Below are 17,702 nucleotides of genomic sequence, written 5' to 3'. Positions count from 1 at the left end.
TGGCTGAGCTGCAGCCCTACATGGTGAGACCATCAAAGGTGGCGTCATTCACATGCAGTGCGTTTTCGGAACGAATAGGCTCGTTGGTCTAGGGGTATGATTCCTGCTTCGGGTGCAGGAGGTCCCGGGTTCAAATCCCGGACGAGCCCTTGCGTTTTGTACAACGGTGCGGTAACAAATCGCATGGCGGCGGCTGTTTCGCGCATTTCCAGGCCTCCAAGTCAGCGCTAAAATCCGACAACCAGTTCTGAAACCGTTTCATGTTTCATTTGAGCCATGTGCACCCTGCTGATGGAACGTTTGAAGTTGATTTAAATGGTCAAAGTAGAGATCGTAGCAAGTGTCTTGCTGAGTGCGACGAAAACGGGTTTCCGCCCGCAATCGAGCCGGGGACCTTCTGCGTGTTAGGCACGGCGCCTGGGCTCGGCGGCAGCTGCTGCTCTTTCCTTCCTTACGAGATACAGTCGATTCGCGCAGTCGTTATTGCAAAAGATGTCACCAAAGGCAATCGCTTCGTTAGCGGCACGGTGCCTGGGCTCGGCGGCAGCTCTACATGGAGGCACCAGCAGCCCAGCCAGGCCGCCGCCGGCACCGGTGCGCCACAGTCCAAGGAGTCGGCGGCCGCCCTGCAATGCCCCTGTCGTTGCATATTCCACCCGCCTCATATCCTCCCCATGTCTGACTCACTACCCCAAATGACACTGCAGTGGACGTGCTTATTACTATCGCTTTTGGAAGAACCAAGGCGCAGTATTCTAGTGTCGAACCGGTACTGCAAATTGGGATTAAGCAAAAATTTATTGTGTGGTCGAGCGACAGCTTCGGCTCGCTCTTCCTACATGATCGCTTCTTGTGCGGAATAATTCCTAGCTCGCCGATGGCTTCAGAGTTGGTCTTCTCGAAGTTTTGCTTTCGCACTGCATTCCGCAATCTTTTCGTTATGAGTTGTGTGCTTCGGTTTCCCGACTTTCTTGTGTTTAGTGCGTTTGGCTTCTCTTAACCCTTAGCCACCGCTTGCCGAAATTTCCACACTATCATCTGTCGATCTGCAGAGCTCGATGAAGGCATCGCGGCCGTTCCTGAGCTCGTGGAACGGTCGAATCTGTAGTTGTTTCCAGATCTCTCCCACACAACGGCCTCCCAGAAGCTTGGATTACAGAAGTACGCCACTACTCCCAGCCGGAGATTCACGATTGAAAGCAGAATGACATGAGCTACACGCAGCTCCGATTTTTTTTTTGTGTCTGACCTACTTTGAAAGACTTTGTAGTCGATTTACTGTTGGAAACCAGGTGATAACCGCACAGTATTCTAGAGACGATGAAGTAATGAAAATTTAGAATACGTAAAACAGTATCAAAAGAAGTTGTGTGGTGGAGCAGCACATGCAATTCACGCTTCCTAGATATTCGTTACTGCATAGAATAATTCTTTTGTCTGCGGCGTCTTCAGTATCCGTCTTCTGGAAATTTTGCTTGCAGTATATTGTGCAATCTTTTCGTTACGAGTTGGTGCCTGGTTTCCCGATGTTCTTTTGTTTAGTGCATTCGCCTTCTCTTAACCCTGAGAAACCACATACCGAAACTGAGGCACTGCCGGCTGTTCATAAGCAGTGCTCGATGCAGTTATTTCGCTTTTTATTCGTTGCCTTTAATATTCTTCTCATGAGTGGTGAGTGCTGCCTGCAGAAAGCGTTTATCTTGCGAATTCACGTGAAAGTTTGTGTTCCCTGTGAGGCGCACTACTTGGGATTAACTTGACTGCTCCAGCCAGGTGGCTCGTTGGTCTAGGGGTATGATTCCTGCTTTGGGTGCAGGAGGTCCCGGGTTCAAATCCCGGACGAGCCCTGCCATTTTGACCGTGCTGAAGAGTAGGTGGAACTCAGCCCCGGTTGCAGCTCCTCAATGAAGAGTAGACGCCTGTTATAGCACGTGGATATAACAAGAATGCGGCACCAGTAAAGTACGTAGGTGGAATTCGGTAGAAAAGCAGACGGTAATTTTGCATGCAACGGAAAACAAGGTTGTCTTTGCGGGATATGTGCACCGTGAGTGGAGATTCAGCTTAATTGTGCGACAGTCTACCCTCATCTTACTAGCGACGGCAACAACCAAGGGGTGGCATGTAAGATTGAGCGTGGCTAAGAGTTTCTCATTATTAGTTAGCATCACACTTTGACAGAGCTGTGACAAGGCGAGTAGGGTGAGCTCAGGAAAGCCAGTAGCAAGCGCACTTGAAGTAGCCCAGAAGAACCGGATTATAAATTTTGCCAGCCATAATGGAGCTAGGGGCGTTCTCAGTTACCAAATACCGGTGCAATAAGAGAGCAACAGTATTTGACCGTAAAATGACGCCCTATCCGTCTAGCATACGACATTGCTTGTCTCTGCATACGCGGACGTGAGGTCATCTCGGAAATGAAATCCGAAATATAGATTAAAATTGTTGTGTTCCCGCCCGGGATCGAACCGGGGACCTTCTGCGTGTAAAGCAGACGTGATAACCGCTACACCACGGAAACGACGGTTCTTTTCATGTACCACCCGGAGACTCGTAATAGCAACAGTTTGTCTTCTGTGTTAGCAAGGGCATCGGCTACGAGCTCCCTCCGATTCGTGAAGTTCCTGTAGTAAAAGACGTCGATGGAAACAATCCAACCGCGACAGACAGGGAGAACGCTGGCTGAGCTGCAGCCCTACATGGTGAGACCATCAAAGGTGGCGTCATTCACATGCAGTGCGTTTTCGGAACGAATAGGCTCGTTGGTCTAGGGGTATGATTCCTGCTTCGGGTGCAGGAGGTCCCGGGTTCAAATCCCGGACGAGCCCTTGCGTTTTGTACAACGGTGCGGTAACAAATCGCATGGCGGCGGCTGTTTCGCGCATTTCCAGGCCTCCAAGTCAGCGCTAAAATCCGACAACCAGTTCTGAAACCGTTTCATGTTTCATTTGAGCCATGTGCACCCTGCTGATGGAACGTTTGAAGTTGATTTAAATGGTCACAGTAGAGATCGTAGCAAGTGTCTTGCTGAGTGCGACGAAAACGGGTTTCCGCCCGCAATCGAGCCGGGGACCTTCTGCGTGTTAGGCACGGCGCCTGGGCTCGGCGGCAGCTGCTGCTCTTTCCTTCCTTACGAGATACAGTCGATTCGCGCAGTCGTTATTGCAAAAGATGTCACCAAAGGCAATCGCTTCGTTAGCGGCACGGTGCCTGGGCTCGGCGGCAGCTCTACATGGAGGCACCAGCAGCCCAGCCAGGCCGCCGCCGGCACCGGTGCGCCACAGCCCAAGGAGTCGGCGGCCGCCCTGCAATGCCCCTGTCGTTGCATATTCCACCCGCCTCATATCCTCCCCATGTCTGACTCACTACCCCAAATGACACTGCAGTGGACGTGCTTATTACTATCGCTTTTGGAAGAACCAAGGCGCAGTATTCTAGTGTCGAACCGGTACTGCAAATTGGGATTAAGCAAAAATTTATTGTGTGGTCGAGCGACAGCTTCGGCTCGCTCTTCCTACATGATCGCTTCTTGTGCGGAATAATTCCTAGCTCGCCGATGGCTTCAGAGTTGGCCTTCTCGAAGTTTTGCTTTCGCACTGCATTCCGCAACCTTTTCGTTATGAGTTGTGTGCTTCGGTTTCCCGACTTTCTTGTGTTTAGTGCGTTTGGCTTCTCTTAACCCTTAGCCACCGCTTGCCGAAATTTCCACACTATCATCTGTCGATCTGCAGAGCTCGATGAAGGCATCGCGGCCGTTCCTGAGCTCGTGGAACGGTCGAATCTGTAGTTGTTTCCAGATCTCTCCCACACAACGGCCTCCCAGAAGCTTGGATTACAGAAGTACGCCACTACTCCCAGCCGGAGATTCACGATTGAAAGCAGAATGACATGAGCTACACGCAGCTCCGATTTTTTTTTTGTGTCTGACCTACTTTGAAAGACTTTGTAGTCGATTTACTGTTGGAAACCAGGTGATAACCGCACAGTATTCTAGAGACGATGAGGTAATGAAAATTTAGAATAAGTAAAACAGTATCAAAAGAAGTTGTGTGGTGGAGCAGCACATGCAATTCACGCTTCCTAGATATTCGTTACTGCATAGAATAATTCTTTTGTCTGCGGCGTCTTCAGTATCCGTCTTCTGGAAATTTTGCTTGCAGTATATTGTGCAATCTTTTCGTTACGAGTTGGTGCCTGGTTTCCCGATGTTCTTTTGTTTAGTGCATTCGCCTTCTCTTAACCCTGAGAAACCACATACCGAAACTGAGGCACTGCCGGCTGTTCATAAGCAGTGCTCGATGCAGTTATTTCGCTTTTTATTCGTTGCCTTTAATATTCTTCTCATGAGTGGTGAGTGCTGCCTGCAGAAAGCGTTTATCTTGCGAATTCACGTGAAAGTTTGTGTTCCCTGTGAGGCGCACTACTTGGGATTAACTTGACTGCTCCAGCCAGGTGGCTCGTTGGTCTAGGGGTAAGTTCCGCTTTAGACGCCGTGCAGTGTGGACGTGCCTAGTCTTCCGCTCCGCCGTAGCGTTACGTATAGTGGACTATCGTTTTTGTTACGTGTTGTGTTGCAACTTCTGAGAGTATTTCTCCGTCGTTGTTTCGTACCTTGTGTTACTTTCTGTCCTTATTTCAGTGTTTTTTGTGTAGCGGTTTCAACCGCATATTTTGAAAATGTCGTCCCAGGTTATTCCTCGTCAGGCTACAGTTAGTTTTGCTTTTGACAAGTCAACCCGCCATGTGCAACCTAGTTCTCTTGAGATTCATGATTGGTTGGTAGATACCTTTGGTGTTCATTCGGATCAGGTGCACACTGCTTATTTTGATACCGAACTGTATGTTTTCTTTGTTAAGTTTATGGACCCACTTCAGGTTGATAAAATTCTTTCTAAATATGGTCATCAAGTTCTCTTTCGGCATCGGGATGATTCTGTAAGTACCGTGCTGCTTTCCAATGCTTCCATCACGTATACCAATGTTCGTGTTTACAACCTTCCACCGGAGGTGGATAATGTCTATCTTAAGGAGGGTCTACAGAAGTATGGTGATGTAAAGAGCATTCGCCTTGAACGCTGGTCAAGCCAACATCGCCTGCAATGTTACAGTGGTATTCGCTCAGTCGAAATGCACGTTAAGCAGAATATTCCATCTCACCTGCAGATCGGTGGATATCGTGTCCATGTAACATATAGTGGTCAGGTGGGCACCTGTTTTTTGTGCAATGAAACTGGTCACGTGCGTACCGACTGTCCGCGGAGAGTTTTTGTTTTAAAAAATTCTCTCGAACAGCGTCGCAAGTTAACGGTCGCTGACCTCGTTGCAGGTGGTTCTGCTCTTGGTGTAGCACAGTCCAGTGGTAGTAGCGCCCCTCCACAGGTTTTGCGCACCCCTGATACAGAATTTCCTCCTTTGCGTGCTAAATCTGATGTTGTTCCGTCTGTCCCTCAGGTGGGTGTGCCACTTTTGAATAATAAGAGGCGTCGCCCACACGATGGAAATAGTACGGATGAGGATCTCCCTGAGATGCCCCAGTCCGAGCGACCGGCATCCTCCGAGCCACTGTGTACTGTAGCTGCTCCCTGCCCTCCTGAGGTAGCGGTTCCGGTGGCGGCTGCTGGCGCCCCTCCGGCCTCCGACGCAGCTTCTCTCGAGTCGGGTCGTCGGTCGGGCCTGTTGGCGCCGTCTTCCGAACCGATTGCGATGTCACAACAAGTGGAGCCGCGACAACTTCCTGCTTCGCTGCCCCATACCTCTGCCAGCGGAGCTGCTCCGCTTCCTTCCAACTCTGCGGCCTCGGACCTTCCTGCTCACGTTTCGCCTCCGTGCAGTCCATGTTTGCCGGAAGCTAGTGCAGGTGTTGACCATTCCGTTTTGTCGGATGTTTCCCCCGCGACCCCGGATCCCGCATGTGGACCGGCGCGGGTGGTGTCGGATACAGAACTTGACCCTCCTACGTCACCGGCGGCTGAAGTTTCCTTGCCCGTCAGCCGACGCAAGTTACGCGTTCAGCCGAACGTTAATGCTGTTCGTAAAAAACCGAAACGTAAGGGATCCGCGGAACGGGGTAGCAGTCCCCCTCCCTCGGATGCCTCTGTCACCCCTGCTATGGACTGTGACGCTGGTGCGTCGGTGTAGGTGATTTGTTTTCTCGCTTTTCTCTCTATGGTTCAAGCATACACCTTTCTTACCTTAAATGTTAACCGTATTGAGTCCGACGTTCGCATTGCCTCTTTGCGGCAGTTTATTTACGACGCCTGTGCGGACGTAGTGTTTTTGCAGGAAGTGTTGTTTTCTGATCTCTCTCTACCTGGATTTCAAACTGTTTTTAATGTCGCGCCGGAATATTCAACAGGAACTGCTCTTTTCTTTCGAGAGGGCATTCCTATTACTGACATTGAATTCCTTGACTCTGGCCGTGGGATTGGTTGTCGTCTTTTTGATCTCCGCCTCGTTGTTTTGTATGCCCCCTCTGGTTCGGGTCACACTGTGGCTCGATCGCGCTTTTATAAAGAAGAGCTTATTTATCTTTTGCGCCAGAGTCCTCGGAGTCTCCTGCTCGGAGGCGATTTTAATTGTGTTTTACGCCCTGCAGACCAGTCCCCCAATTTTAATTATTGCCGTGATTTACATGACTTAGTTCGTACGATGCATCTGCGTGATGTTTGGGAACACAAATATCCAACCCTGGTGAAATATACGTTTTTTACCGCGTCCTCATGCAGTAGACTCGACAGATTCTATTTATCTGATTTTTTATGTGATAAAATTCTTTCTGTCGATGTTATTCCTACTAGTTTTTCTGACCATTGTGCTTTTACTGCAACTGTAAATCTTAGTCGCCAACCTGCAAAACTTTATCGTTCCCAGTGGATGTTAAATGTTTCCCACCTTGCCGACAGTGCTATGGATGATGTTATAAGTGGCGTGTGGGAGCGATGTCTTCGCTCTGTCCCGCGATACCCCTCCTTGCTGGTTTGGTGGACTGCGTTTGCCAAGCCCAAGATTCGTCAGACTTTGATTTTCTACTGTGCTGCTAGGACGCGTGATTTTAAGAACACGTATGAATATTACTACTCTGTCCTGCGTGAACTATATGACGCGGCGGGTACCTCTCCACTGCGGATCCATGATGTTCGTCGTATTAAAGCCAAGCTCTTGAGCCTTAAACGACGACAGATGGATGGTCTGCGAGTTAAGTCGAAACCTCACTCTCTTGTTAAAGGTGAACTGACATCCTTGTACCACCTGCTACGGCATCAGACTCGTCGTCGTCGCTCCTTCATCTCTTCTCTTACGGTGGATGATGGGCGACAGCTTATTGCACAGGAGGAAATGGTTCGTGCTCTTCATCAGTATTACACTAGTCTATATTCTGCCGATGATTCTGGTGAGTCTCTTTCGGATGATGTCTTTGGGGATCTAACTGCGACGATCGCGCCTGACGCGAACGGCGAATTTCTCCGGGAGTTCCAGGTAGATGATGTTTTCGACTTTATTGCTCGCTCTCCGTCCAGTAAATCGCCGGGTCCAGACGGCCTGCCTAAAGAATTTTATCTCCGTTTTTGGCCTCTTTTGGGTGGCATTTTTACGCAGATTTTAAATGAGATTGTCAGGGGGATGGATGTGCCTGCCGATTTTAAAGTAGGGAAAATTGTTTTAATCCCGAAGTCCTCTGGTCGTTTATCTGCTGCCAATCTTCGTCCGCTCACATTGCTGAATTTTGACTATAAGACAGCTGCTAGAGCGCTCAATAGCCGGTTGTCTTCTCTGCTTCGGGGTGTGATTGGTGCACATCAATGTTGTTTTCATGATAGATCTATTCTGACACCAGTAGCCGAATATCGGGATGTTGTCTCGGTTGCGGCGGTTACAAACGTACATTGTGCCTTTGCCTTCCTTGATTTTTATAAGGCTTTTGATCACGTCAGTCATGTGTTTTTAGATCGTGTTTTAGGTACAATAGGTTTTAACGCTTCATCACGTGGTGTTCTTGGCAATTTGTATAGGGGAATAACAGCTCGGGTGTCAGTCAATGGGCAGCTGACGCCGCCCATTGCTATCCGCCGCGGAGTGCCTCAGGGTAGTCCGCTCTCTATGTCTTTATTCGTATTGTCCCTGGAACCGCTGCTTCGGACTATTGCTCTCAAGCTTCAGGGTATGTCCCTCTCTGGTGGGAAGCTCTCTGTTAAGGCATATGCGGATGATGTCGTTGTTCTCCTCCGTCAACGTGATGATATCCCGTTGTTGAAAGGGGCGGTTGATGCATACTGTCGTGTCTCTGGAGCGCGTCTCAATCAGGGTAAATGTAAGTTCCTTGATATTCGAGGATTTCGCGATGCTGACGTCCCTTGGGCCACTTTTGTCGATCGCCATACGTCCTTGGGGATTATCATTGATCGGTGTCCTCTAAAAATGGCGGCTCTCAATTGGAAATCTGTCACCGAGAAGATACAGGGGGCTCTGATGGTCCATGAGCAGCGCTCTGCTACCATTTTGCAAAAAGTCAGAATTTTAGACACCTACGTTCTATGTAAAGCTTATTATGTTGCTCAGCTGTTCCCACTTCCCATGATGGTGGCGAAAAGGTTGCGCCAATTGTCTAGCAGATTTATATGGAAGGGCCATCTATTCAAGTTACGTTACGAGGTAATGACGAAACCGCGTCTCTCCGGAGGCTTGGGCCTCTCTGACATTACTCGCAAGGCGTCTGCTTTGTACGTCCGCCGAACGACTCTAATTGTTACGCAAGAAGTGACTTCAATTACATCCAGGCTTTTTACTGTTGTGCGTCCGGCGAGCCTTGCTCCACCTGTCGATGTCGGACGCCTAAATTTTAAGTTGAAACACATTCGGGAATTTTACATTGCGGTGAGTTACCTCGGTGACGTCTTCTTGCGGCGACCGGTGCCAACGACCAAGGGCTTGATTGCCCGCTGGGAGGGGCTGGCCGGTCCCAATCCAATAGAACTGGCGTCTCCATCTGTGTCCTGGAGGAACGTCTGGAAGAACGTTAGTCTGCCGATCCACTCTATGGCCGTGGCGTCCACGTGGTATAGGGTAATAAATAATTTGGTTCCCACCAATGTACGACTGCACCGTATTGGTCTTTCTGACACGGACACCTGTACTCGGTGTGGTCTCCTGGATACCCTTGAACATCGATTCACCTGCTGTGGGCACCTTGCTAATTGGCGTTGGCTCAGGAAACAACTTGCTTTTGTCACTAGGTCTGCTGAAGCCGCTTATACTATTGACATCATCGTCCGGCCCGATTCTTCCTTTTTTCCGCGGACGAAGCTCCATACCGTCATGTGGTTGATTGGCCATTTCGTACATTTTGTCAACAGTTGTCATGAAGAGGATGGACACCTAGCGTTTCGGCAGTACATGCTTACTGCTTACTGGCAGCGCTTGCGATTGCCAGGCCTCCGAGATGATTTTGCCAATATGCTTAGCCTGACATTTGAAAGAGAGGGTGTTGGCTAAGGTCACCTGTGTGAGCCATTTTCTTTTATACTGTTTCTGGATTTGCCGCCTTTATATATGTTTCTTCTCTACACCAGGACTGAAGTTTTCGTGTTTTAATCTTTATTTCAGTCAGCAGTCTACATTATATAGTCATGTTTTAGGATTTTAATTTCAGTACTGTAAAAAAAAAAAAAAAACAAAAAAAAAAAAGTAGGGGTATGATTCCTGCTTCGGGTGCAGAACAAAAAAAAAAAAAAAAAAAAAAAAAAAAAAGTCGCAGAGCAAAAAAAAAAAAAAAAAAAAAAAAAAAAAAAAAAAAGGGGGTATGATTCCTGCTTTGGGTGCAGGAGGTCCCGGGTTCAAATCCCGGACGAGCCCTGCCATTTTGACCGTGCTGAAGAGTAGGTGGAACTCAGCCCCGGTTGCAGCTCCTCAATGAAGAGTAGACGCCTGTTATAGCACGTGGATATAACAAGAATGCGGCACCAGTAAAGTACGTAGGTGGAATTCGGTAGAAAAGCAGACGGTAATTTTGCATGCAACGGAAAACAAGGTTGTCTTTGCGGGATATGTGCACCGTGAGTGGAGATTCAGCTTAATTGTGCGACAGTCTACCCTCATCTTACTAGCGACGGCAACAACCAAGGGGTGGCATGTAAGATTGAGCGTGGCTAAGAGTTTCTCATTATTAGTTAGCATCACACTTTGACAGAGCTGTGACAAGGCGAGTAGGGTGAGCTCAGGAAAGCCAGTAGCAAGCGCACTTGAAGTAGCCCAGAAGAACCGGATTATAAATTTTGCCAGCCATAATGGAGCTAGGGGCGTTCTCAGTTACCAAATACCGGTGCAATAAGAGAGCAACAGTATTTGACCGTAAAATGACGCCCTATCCGTCTAGCATACGACATTGCTTGTCTCTGCATACGCGGACGTGAGGTCATCTCGGAAATGAAATCCGAAATATAGATTAAAATTGTTGTGTTCCCGCCCGGGATCGAACCGGGGACCTTCTGCGTGTAAAGCAGACGTGATAACCGCTACACCACGGAAACGACGGTTCTTTTCATGTACCACCCGGAGACTCGTAATAGCAACAGTTTGTCTTCTGTGTTAGCAAGGGCATCGGCTACGAGCTCCCTCCGATTCGTGAAGTTCCTGTAGTAAAAGACGTCGATGGAAACAATCCAACCGCGACAGACAGGGAGAACGCTGGCTGAGCTGCAGCCCTACATGGTGAGACCATCAAAGGTGGCGTCATTCACATGCAGTGCGTTTTCGGAACGAATAGGCTCGTTGGTCTAGGGGTATGATTCCTGCTTCGGGTGCAGGAGGTCCCGGGTTCAAATCCCGGACGAGCCCTTGCGTTTTGTACAACGGTGCGGTAACAAATCGCATGGCGGCGGCTGTTTCGCGCATTTCCAGGCCTCCAAGTCAGCGCTAAAATCCGACAACCAGTTCTGAAACCGTTTCATGTTTCATTTGAGCCATGTGCACCCTGCTGATGGAACGTTTGAAGTTGATTTAAATGGTCACAGTAGAGATCGTAGCAAGTGTCTTGCTGAGTGCGACGAAAACGGGTTTCCGCCCGCAATCGAGCCGGGGACCTTCTGCGTGTTAGGCACGGCGCCTGGGCTCGGCGGCAGCTGCTGCTCTTTCCTTCCTTACGAGATACAGTCGATTCGCGCAGTCGTTATTGCAAAAGATGTCACCAAAGGCAATCGCTTCGTTAGCGGCACGGTGCCTGGGCTCGGCGGCAGCTCTACATGGAGGCACCAGCAGCCCAGCCAGGCCGCCGCCGGCACCGGTGCGCCACAGCCCAAGGAGTCGGCGGCCGCCCTGCAATGCCCCTGTCGTTGCATATTCCACCCGCCTCATATCCTCCCCATGTCTGACTCACTACCCCAAATGACACTGCAGTGGACGTGCTTATTACTATCGCTTTTGGAAGAACCAAGGCGCAGTATTCTAGTGTCGAACCGGTACTGCAAATTGGGATTAAGCAAAAATTTATTGTGTGGTCGAGCGACAGCTTCGGCTCGCTCTTCCTACATGATCGCTTCTTGTGCGGAATAATTCCTAGCTCGCCGATGGCTTCAGAGTTGGTCTTCTCGAAGTTTTGCTTTCGCACTGCATTCCGCAATCTTTTCGTTATGAGTTGTGTGCTTCGGTTTCCCGACTTTCTTGTGTTTAGTGCGTTTGGCTTCTCTTAACCCTTAGCCACCGCTTGCCGAAATTTCCACACTATCATCTGTCGATCTGCAGAGCTCGATGAAGGCATCGCGGCCGTTCCTGAGCTCGTGGAACGGTCGAATCTGTAGTTGTTTCCAGATCTCTCCCACACAACGGCCTCCCAGAAGCTTGGATTACAGAAGTACGCCACTACTCCCAGCCGGAGATTCACGATTGAAAGCAGAATGACATGAGCTACACGCAGCTCCGATTTTTTTTTTGTGTCTGACCTACTTTGAAAGACTTTGTAGTCGATTTACTTACTACTATCGCTGTTGGAAACCAGGTGATAACCGCACAGTATTCTAGAGACGATGAGGTAATGAAAATTTAGAATAAGTAAAACAGTATCAAAAGAAGTTGTGTGGTGGAGCAGCACATGCAATTCACGCTTCCTAGATATTCGTTACTGCATAGAATAATTCTTTTGTCTGCGGCGTCTTCAGTATCCGTCTTCTGGAAATTTTGCTTGCAGTATATTGTGCAATCTTTTCGTTACGAGTTGGTGCCTGGTTTCCCGATGTTCTTTTGTTTAGTGCATTCGCCTTCTCTTAACCCTGAGAAACCACATACCGAAACTGAGGCACTGCCGGCTGTTCATAAGCAGTGCTCGATGCAGTTATTTCGCTTTTTATTCGTTGCCTTTAATATTCTTCTCATGAGTGGTGAGTGCTGCCTGCAGAAAGCGTTTATCTTGCGAATTCACGTGAAAGTTTGTGTTCCCTGTGAGGCGCACTACTTGGGATTAACTTGACTGCTCCAGCCAGGTGGCTCGTTGGTCTAGGGGTATGATTCCTGCTTTGGGTGCAGGAGGTCCCGGGTTCAAATCCCGGACGAGCCCTGCCATTTTGACCGTGCTGAAGAGTAGGTGGAACTCAGCCCCGGTTGCAGCTCCTCAATGAAGAGTAGACGCCTGTTATAGCACGTGGATATAACAAGAATGCGGCACCAGTAAAGTACGTAGGTGGAATTCGGTAGAAAAGCAGACGGTAATTTTGCATGCAACGGAAAACAAGGTTGTCTTTGCGGGATATGTGCACCGTGAGTGGAGATTCAGCTTAATTGTGCGACAGTCTACCCTCATCTTACTAGCGACGGCAACAACCAAGGGGTGGCATGTAAGATTGAGCGTGGCTAAGAGTTTCTCATTATTAGTTAGCATCACACTTTGACAGAGCTGTGACAAGGCGAGTAGGGTGAGCTCAGGAAAGCCAGTAGCAAGCGCACTTGAAGTAGCCCAGAAGAACCGGATTATAAATTTTGCCAGCCATAATGGAGCTAGGGGCGTTCTCAGTTACCAAATACCGGTGCAATAAGAGAGCAACAGTATTTGACCGTAAAATGACGCCCTATCCGTCTAGCATACGACATTGCTTGTCTCTGCATACGCGGACGTGAGGTCATCTCGAAAATGAAATCCGAAATATAGATTAAAATTGTTGTGTTCCCGCCCGGGATCGAACCGGGGACCTTCTGCGTGTAAAGCAGACGTGATAACCGCTACACCACGGAAACGACGGTTCTTTTCATGTACCACCCGGAGACTCGTAATAGCAACAGTTTGTCTTCTGTGTTAGCAAGGGCATCGGCTACGAGCTCCCTCCGATTCGTGAAGTTCCTGTAGTAAAAGACGTCGATGGAAACAATCCAACCGCGACAGACAGGGAGAACGCTGGCTGAGCTGCAGCCCTACATGGTGAGACCATCAAAGGTGGCGTCATTCACATGCAGTGCGTTTTCGGAACGAATAGGCTCGTTGGTCTAGGGGTATGATTCCTGCTTCGGGTGCAGGAGGTCCCGGGTCCAAATCCCGGACGAGCCCTTGCGTTTTGTACAACGGTGCGGTAACAAATCGCATGGCGGCGGCTGTTTCGCGCATTTCCAGGCCTCCAAGTCAGCGCTAAAATCCGACAACCAGTTCTGAAACCGTTTCATGTTTCATTTGAGCCATGTGCACCCTGCTGATGGAACGTTTGAAGTTGATTTAAATGGTCACAGTAGAGATCGTAGCAAGTGTCTTGCTGAGTGCGACGAAAACGGGTTTCCGCCCGCAATCGAGCCGGGGACCTTCTGCGTGTTAGGCACGGCGCCTGGGCTCGGCGGCAGCTGCTGCTCTTTCCTTCCTTACGAGATACCGTCGATTCGCGCAGTCGTTATTGCAAAAGATGTCACCAAAGGCAATCGCTTCGTTAGCGGCACGGTGCCTGGGCTCGGCGGCAGCTCTACATGGAGGCACCAGCAGCCCAGCCAGGCCGCCGCCGGCACCGGTGCGCCACAGCCCAAGGAGTCGGCGGCCGCCCTGCAATGCCCCTGTCGTTGCATATTCCACCCGCCTCATATCCTCCCCATGTCTGACTCACTACCCCAAATGACACTGCAGTGGACGTGCTTATTACTATCGCTTTTGGAAGAACCAAGGCGCAGTATTCTAGTGTCGAACCGGTACTGCAAATTGGGATTAAGCAAAAATTTATTGTGTGGTCGAGCGACAGCTTCGGCTCGCTCTTCCTACATGATCGCTTCTTGTGCGGAATAATTCCTAGCTCGCCGATGGCTTCAGAGTTGGTCTTCTCGAAGTTTTGCTTTCGCACTGCATTCCGCAATCTTTTCGTTATGAGTTGTGTGCTTCGGTTTCCCGACTTTCTTGTGTTTAGTGCGTTTGGCTTCTCTTAACCCTTAGCCACCGCTTGCCGAAATTTCCACACTATCATCTGTCGATCTGCAGAGCTCGATGAAGGCATCGCGGCCGTTCCTGAGCTCGTGGAACGGTCGAATCTGTAGTTGTTTCCAGATCTCTCCCACACAACGGCCTCCCAGAAGCTTGGATTACAGAAGTACGCCACTACTCCCAGCCGGAGATTCACGATTGAAAGCAGAATGACATGAGCTACACGCAGCTCCGATTTTTTTTTTGTGTCTGACCTACTTTGAAAGACTTTGTAGTCGATTTACTTACTACTATCGCTGTTGGAAACCAGGTGATAACCGCACAGTATTCTAGAGACGATGAGGTAATGAAAATTTAGAATAAGTAAAACAGTATCAAAAGAAGTTGTGTGGTGGAGCAGCACATGCAATTCACGCTTCCTAGATATTCGTTACTGCATAGAATAATTCTTTTGTCTGCGGCGTCTTCAGTATCCGTCTTCTGGAAATTTTGCTTGCAGTATATTGTGCAATCTTTTCGTTACGAGTTGGTGCCTGGTTTCCCGATGTTCTTTTGTTTAGTGCATTCGCCTTCTCTTAACCCTGAGAAACCACATACCGAAACTGAGGCACTGCCGGCTGTTCATAAGCAGTGCTCGATGCAGTTATTTCGCTTTTTATTCGTTGCCTTTAATATTCTTCTCATGAGTGGTGAGTGCTGCCTGCAGAAAGCGTTTATCTTGCGAATTCACGTGAAAGTTTGTGTTCCCTGTGAGGCGCACTACTTGGGATTAACTTGACTGCTCCAGCCAGGTGGCTCGTTGGTCTAGGGGTATGATTCCTGCTTTGGGTGCAGGAGGTCCCGGGTTCAAATCCCGGACGAGCCCTGCCATTTTGACCGTGCTGAAGAGTAGGTGGAACTCAGCCCCGGTTGCAGCTCCTCAATGAAGAGTAGACGCCTGTTATAGCACGTGGATATAACAAGAATGCGGCACCAGTAAAGTACGTAGGTGGAATTCGGTAGAAAAGCAGACGGTAATTTTGCATGCAACGGAAAACAAGGTTGTCTTTGCGGGATATGTGCACCGTGAGTGGAGATTCAGCTTAATTGTGCGACAGTCTACCCTCATCTTACTAGCGACGGCAACAACCAAGGGGTGGCATGTAAGATTGAGCGTGGCTAAGAGTTTCTCATTATTAGTTAGCATCACACTTTGACAGAGCTGTGACAAGGCGAGTAGGGTGAGCTCAGGAAAGCCAGTAGCAAGCGCACTTGAAGTAGCCCAGAAGAACCGGATTATAAATTTTGCCAGCCATAATGGAGCTAGGGGCGTTCTCAGTTACCAAATACCGGTGCAATAAGAGAGCAACAGTATTTGACCGTAAAATGACGCCCTATCCGTCTAGCATACGACATTGCTTGTCTCTGCATACGCGGACGTGAGGTCATCTCGAAAATGAAATCCGAAATATAGATTAAAATTGTTGTGTTCCCGCCCGGGATCGAACCGGGGACCTTCTGCGTGTAAAGCAGACGTGATAACCGCTACACCACGGAAACGACGGTTCTTTTCATGTACCACCCGGAGACTCGTAATAGCAACAGTTTGTCTTCTGTGTTAGCAAGGGCATCGGCTACGAGCTCCCTCCGATTCGTGAAGTTCCTGTAGTAAAAGACGTCGATGGAAACAATCCAACCGCGACAGACAGGGAGAACGCTGGCTGAGCTGCAGCCCTACATGGTGAGACCATCAAAGGTGGCGTCATTCACATGCAGTGCGTTTTCGGAACGAATAGGCTCGTTGGTCTAGGGGTATGATTCCTGCTTCGGGTGCAGGAGGTCCCGGGTTCAAATCCCGGACGAGCCCTTGCGTTTTGTACAACGGTGCGGTAACAAATCGCATGGCGGCGGCTGTTTCGCGCATTTCCAGGCCTCCAAGTCAGCGCTAAAATCCGACAACCAGTTCTGAAACCGTTTCATGTTTCATTTGAGCCATGTGCACCCTGCTGATGGAACGTTTGAAGTTGATTTAAATGGTCACAGTAGAGATCGTAGCAAGTGTCTTGCTGAGTGCGACGAAAACGGGTTTCCGCCCGCAATCGAGCCGGGGACCTTCTGCGTGTTAGGCACGGCGCCTGGGCTCGGCGGCAGCTGCTGCTCTTTCCTTCCTTACGAGATACCGTCGATTCGCGCAGTCGTTATTGCAAAAGATGTCACCAAAGGCAATCGCTTCGTTAGCGGCACGGTGCCTGGGCTCGGCGGCAGCTCTACATGGAGGCACCAGCAGCCCAGCCAGGCCGCCGCCGGCACCGGCGCGCCACAGCCCAAGGAGTCGGCGGCCGCCCTGCAATGCCCCTGCCGTTGCATATTCCACCCGCCTCATATCCTCCCCATGTCTGACTCACTACCCCAAATGACACTGCAGTGGACGTGCTTATTACTATCGCTTTTGGAAGAACCAAGGCGCAGTATTCTAGTGTCGAACCGGTACTGCAAATTGGGATTAAGCAAAAATTTATTGTGTGGTCGAGCGACAGCTTCGGCTCGCTCTTCCTACATGATCGCTTCTTGTGCGGAATAATTCCTAGCTCGCCGATGGCTTCAGAGTTGGTCTTCTCGAAGTTTTGCTTTCGCACTGCATTCCGCAATCTTTTCGTTATGAGTTGTGTGCTTCGGTTTCCCGACTTTCTTGTGTTTAGTGCGTTTGGCTTCTCTTAACCCTTAGCCACCGCTTGCCGAAATTTCCACACTATCATCTGTCGATCTGCAGAGCTCGATGAAGGCATCGCGGCCGTTCCTGAGCTCGTGGAACGGTCGAATCTGTAGTTGTTTCCAGATCTCTCCCACACAACGGCCTCCCAGAAGCTTGGATTACAGAAGTACGCCACTACTCCCAGCCGGAGATTCACGATTGAAAGCAGAATGACATGAGCTACACGCAGCTCCGATTTTTTTTTTGTGTCTGACCTACTTTGAAAGACTTTGTAGTCGATTTACTTACTACTATCGCTGTTGGAAACCAGGTGATAACCGCACAGTATTCTAGAGACGATGAGGTAATGAAAATTTAGAATAAGTAAAACAGTATCAAAAGAAGTTGTGTGGTGGAGCAGCACATGCAATTCACGCTTCCTAGATATTCGTTACTGCATAGAATAATTCTTTTGTCTGCGGCGTCTTCAGTATCCGTCTTCTGGAAATTTTGCTTGCAGTATATTGTGCAATCTTTTCGTTATGAGTTGGTGCTTGGTTTCCCGATGTTCTTTTGTTTAGTGCATTCGCCTTCTCTTAACCCTGAGAAACCACATACCGAAACTGAGGCACTGCCGGCTGTTCATAAGCAGTGCTCGATGCA

At 49.3% G+C, this 17,702-nt stretch overlaps 12 non-coding genes across 12 annotated transcripts; 8 read left to right on the top strand and 4 right to left on the bottom strand.

Moving 5' to 3' along the window:
• The first annotated feature begins 77 nt into the window (after positions 1-77).
• Trnap-cgg lies at positions 78-149 on the top strand. The gene has a single exon. It is a non-coding gene; the product is annotated as a tRNA-Pro (tRNA).
• A 1,626-nt stretch (positions 150-1,775) lies between these two features.
• Positions 1,776-1,847, top strand: Trnap-ugg. Its single transcript has one exon. It is a non-coding gene; the product is annotated as a tRNA-Pro (tRNA).
• Positions 1,848-2,448: 601 nt separating this feature from the next.
• Positions 2,449-2,521, bottom strand: Trnav-uac. Its single transcript has one exon. It is a non-coding gene; the product is annotated as a tRNA-Val (tRNA).
• Positions 2,522-2,756: 235 nt separating this feature from the next.
• Trnap-cgg lies at positions 2,757-2,828 on the top strand. The gene has a single exon. It is a non-coding gene; the product is annotated as a tRNA-Pro (tRNA).
• Positions 2,829-10,450: 7,622 nt separating this feature from the next.
• Trnav-uac lies at positions 10,451-10,523 on the bottom strand. The gene has a single exon. It is a non-coding gene; the product is annotated as a tRNA-Val (tRNA).
• Positions 10,524-10,758: 235 nt separating this feature from the next.
• On the top strand, positions 10,759-10,830 carry Trnap-cgg. Its single transcript has one exon. It is a non-coding gene; the product is annotated as a tRNA-Pro (tRNA).
• Positions 10,831-12,469: 1,639 nt separating this feature from the next.
• On the top strand, positions 12,470-12,541 carry Trnap-ugg. Its single transcript has one exon. It is a non-coding gene; the product is annotated as a tRNA-Pro (tRNA).
• Positions 12,542-13,142: 601 nt separating this feature from the next.
• Positions 13,143-13,215, bottom strand: Trnav-uac. Its single transcript has one exon. It is a non-coding gene; the product is annotated as a tRNA-Val (tRNA).
• A 235-nt stretch (positions 13,216-13,450) lies between these two features.
• On the top strand, positions 13,451-13,522 carry Trnap-cgg. Its single transcript has one exon. It is a non-coding gene; the product is annotated as a tRNA-Pro (tRNA).
• Positions 13,523-15,161: 1,639 nt separating this feature from the next.
• On the top strand, positions 15,162-15,233 carry Trnap-ugg. The gene has a single exon. It is a non-coding gene; the product is annotated as a tRNA-Pro (tRNA).
• Positions 15,234-15,834: 601 nt separating this feature from the next.
• On the bottom strand, positions 15,835-15,907 carry Trnav-uac. Its single transcript has one exon. It is a non-coding gene; the product is annotated as a tRNA-Val (tRNA).
• A 235-nt stretch (positions 15,908-16,142) lies between these two features.
• On the top strand, positions 16,143-16,214 carry Trnap-cgg. The gene has a single exon. It is a non-coding gene; the product is annotated as a tRNA-Pro (tRNA).
• The last annotated feature ends 1,488 nt before the right edge of the window (positions 16,215-17,702 follow it).

Source organism: Schistocerca piceifrons, chromosome 2, assembly GCF_021461385.2.
Source record: "Schistocerca piceifrons isolate TAMUIC-IGC-003096 chromosome 2, iqSchPice1.1, whole genome shotgun sequence".
Classification (NCBI taxonomy): domain Eukaryota; kingdom Metazoa; phylum Arthropoda; class Insecta; order Orthoptera; family Acrididae; genus Schistocerca; species Schistocerca piceifrons.
The sequence above is the reverse complement of the archived record's forward strand: the minus strand, read 5'-3'. Positions and strand labels throughout refer to the sequence as shown.